The 3,396-nt window shown below is 37.2% G+C and overlaps 1 pseudogene; it reads left to right on the top strand.

The window, feature by feature from the left end:
- Positions 1-437: 437 nt before the first annotated feature.
- LOC147455006 (uncharacterized) lies at positions 438-2,355 on the top strand (annotated as a pseudogene).
- The last annotated feature ends 1,041 nt before the right edge of the window (positions 2,356-3,396 follow it).

The following is a 3,396-nucleotide window of genomic DNA, read 5'->3' as shown; positions in this document are numbered from 1 at the left end:
TGTTTTGTCTTGTTTCCATAGCTAGTTGTTCATGCGAAAATCTTGAAATTGATAGTGGGCTGCCAGCAGGTGAAAGCAAATAAGGAGGTGATTTTTTTTATTGTTGTTGTAAGCTTAGTCATTCACAGCCAAGAGCACAACTAAAGTGTCTTACCATTTGAGAATATAGACAACGAAAATCTAGTTGTTAGATCATGCATTTTGAGGTTGAGCCTTAGATGATCTGCATAGACAAATCTTGAAGACTCAAGGAATCCCTTGATTGAGGTGCTCTTGGGGTCATTGATTTAGCATAATTCTCATCGTCCAAGTGCTTGTCAACCTTGCCACCTGGCAATTGCATTAATTTTGTGTGTTGTGTCTAGTTGTCAAGTTGTTCTCAAGCTCAAAGCTTTGATTTTTTATGGGTATGTTTGATTTTTCTTTTAGATTTTTCCATGTCTCAAAGAACATTATGGGCTATGCATCGTTTCACAAAAAAACAACCACCCCCTAAGAAAACAAAAAAGAAACGTCGTATCAAAGATGGTCTCACTCTCGAGGAGGACACAGAGATGCATGTGCGTGATAGCAATAGCTTAGGTGTAAGTAATGACGATGCCGCAAATAGTAAAAATACACCTAATGCTCACGAAAAAGATTCCGAAGCTCAAAAAGTGCTTCGTCTGCTTGCATGGAATCCTGCATGGGCTGGAAGTAATGGTGCTTTTGAATGGGCTGAGTTTGAGTCGGCAAGTGCTAGAATTTTTTGTAAGTATTGTAAGCAGGTAAAAAATTCAAGAAGCGAGTTTGGAAAGAATGGATCCATCAATATACAACATAATGCATTAACAGAGCATGCAGGTACCAGATCTCATGAGGATGCACGCTACATGTTTGGAAAAAACAAGGTGACTGTTGATGATGGGAGGCATCAAGATGTTGCAATGGTAAGCACTAAAAAATTGTTTGCTGCAGCCTATTAGGTTGCGAAAGAAGACTTGGCTTTTAGTAAGTTCACATCTACTCTTGACTTATTAGAGTTTTGTGATTGTCCTGATTTGATAAGAGACCTTTATCAAAATGATAAAGCATGCAGATCTTTTGTGCGGTATATCAGTGAAGATTTGCTAAGAAAAATTTTGCAACGTGTTAAGGCTTCAAATTACTACAGCATTATGCTTGATAAGTCAAATGATGTAAGTTTGGATCAGCATTGTGTATGCATCTTTCATAGAGGAATCAGACCCTGTTACAATTTTTCTAGGATTGTTAGAGATTGAGGAAGGTACTTCTCACCATTTACATGAACGTGCAAGTTTCTTTTTATCGCAGATGCAATTAGATCGATCCAAAATGGTATGTATAGGCAGTGATCGTGCCTCGGCCACGGTTGGTCGGCATAATGGAGACAACTCGTTTTAAACGAGAGAATTCATTCATAACTTCCATTCATTGCATTTCTCATCGCACTAGTCTATGTCTTGTTGATGCTGTGAAAGCGAGCAAATATGCCCAATTCATTGATCAAGTTGTAAATGAAATTGCAGTGACTCTTAGTAAGAGTTCTACTAAAAGTGCTAAATTCGTAGAGTTAGAGTCAGAGTTTGGATGTTCAGCCTTACAGATGAGTCGCATTCATAAGGTGTGATGGTTGAGAAGATCACTGTGTGTTCATAAAGTGTGCGAGTCAGTTGAGCCATTGCTAATACTTTTGAAAGAGAATAACTTGTCTCTTTTTGAGAAGGTCAAAAACTTTCAATTTATGTATAGTTTGCACTTTATGGTGGCTGACATATTGCAACGACTGGCCACTTTGTCAAAGATCTTTCAGAGTGCATTTGTTGATATAACAGTCGTGGTTGGTCTTGTCGAAGCAGAAATGCGTATTATCACTGCACAATTTGTGGAAATGCCTATCATTGATGTGAATGCTTGCATTCTTGACTGTTTAGAGTATCTCATAATTCCAGATTATGGACCACGCAATGGACAGCTTACAACATTACGTGCATCTATGCAAAGTAACATGTATAGATCTGTGGAGATCAAAAGGGTCAAATCTGGTAAGGATATGGATAACACAATAGCTTTTCAAAATCAATTTTCTATGTTTTGATTCAAAATTTGCTTGAGTGATTTCCTGATATGGGTCTTTTGGAATGCTTTAAAGCTTTGTCACCATGTTGCTTTCCTTCGGGCATTGCGTACAAACACTTTGGGTATGACATGATTGATAAGCTGTTATCATTTTATGGCGAGCAAAAAATGTTAAGTGGAGAGTATATGGGGCCTCTCATTGACAAGGTTTGTGCAAAAAGAGAGTTTGAAGTGTTTAAGAACAAGCACCTTATGAATGGAGAGGTCGAAGTTTGAGTAATACATGGCTTTCAATTGGTAGGAATCCTACAACTAGAGAGAAGTATCCAATGCTGTTGAAACTAGCTGAACTTGCTATGTTACAATGTTCTAGCACAGCTGCATGTGAGCGAGGTTTTAGTGTTCAAAACCTCATATAGACCAGACTGCGCAGTCATTTGAGCACTCAAAATTTTGATGCACTCATGTGTATATCTATTGAAGATCCCCCTTTGAGAGCTTGTACATTTGATGACTCTATTTTGCTATGGAGAAATGGAGCAAAGACTAGTTGTCACATCTTCAGCGAATTTAGAAGGTATTAGATGTTTTTTTTATTAATGTTATGATATGAATCTTTAGAGCTCACCATGTGTTGCCTTCTTTTGCAGGGTAAATGGAGTGCTACTTGAGAAGTGAGTAAACAAACACTTTTGATGTATATTGTTCTTTTGGTACGTTAGTCATACAATAGGTGATCTATGTCTCACATTTTGGAGAAGCTTTTTGATATGTTGGTGACCTGCTCTGATATGAAACTAATTTTGAGCATATATATTTTTATTATATCGGCTTTGTTATGCAGCTACTTTTGAGCACATAGAGTTGGGTTATCACTTCCATGGATGTTACACTATGCATGGTTTATACTCTCTTTATGATGCTATTTTTCTTTTTGACAAATGCGTGTAATAATGGTGCTTTTGATCATATGTTGGAGTTGGTATGTTGGTCTTTGTCATCTTTTTGGTATTCTAGTGCTATTGACCACACCCAAGTTTGACCAAATTCTGGAGTTGGTATATTGGTAATTTTTGGTCTCCTTGTGCTTTTGAGCACATGCTTGAGTTCGGTTGTTATTATTGATTGATATACTTAACATATATTTTTGGTTTTACGCAAAGACATAGTTTCTTTATGATATTCCTAATGTTTACTGAAGCTTCTAACGAATACAGTTTAAAAACTAGTGCTTTTGAGGACCTGATGGAGGCAAGATATTGATCTTCTTTTCTTTTTGTTATGCAAGAGCCATTGAGCACATGCTCGAGTTTGACT

This window comes from Adiantum capillus-veneris, chromosome 7 (genome assembly GCF_014529385.1).
Source record: "Adiantum capillus-veneris isolate H3 chromosome 7, ASM1452938v2, whole genome shotgun sequence".
In the NCBI taxonomy this organism is placed as follows: domain Eukaryota; kingdom Viridiplantae; phylum Streptophyta; class Polypodiopsida; order Polypodiales; family Pteridaceae; genus Adiantum; species Adiantum capillus-veneris.
This window is presented reverse-complemented; position numbering and strand designations above follow the sequence as displayed.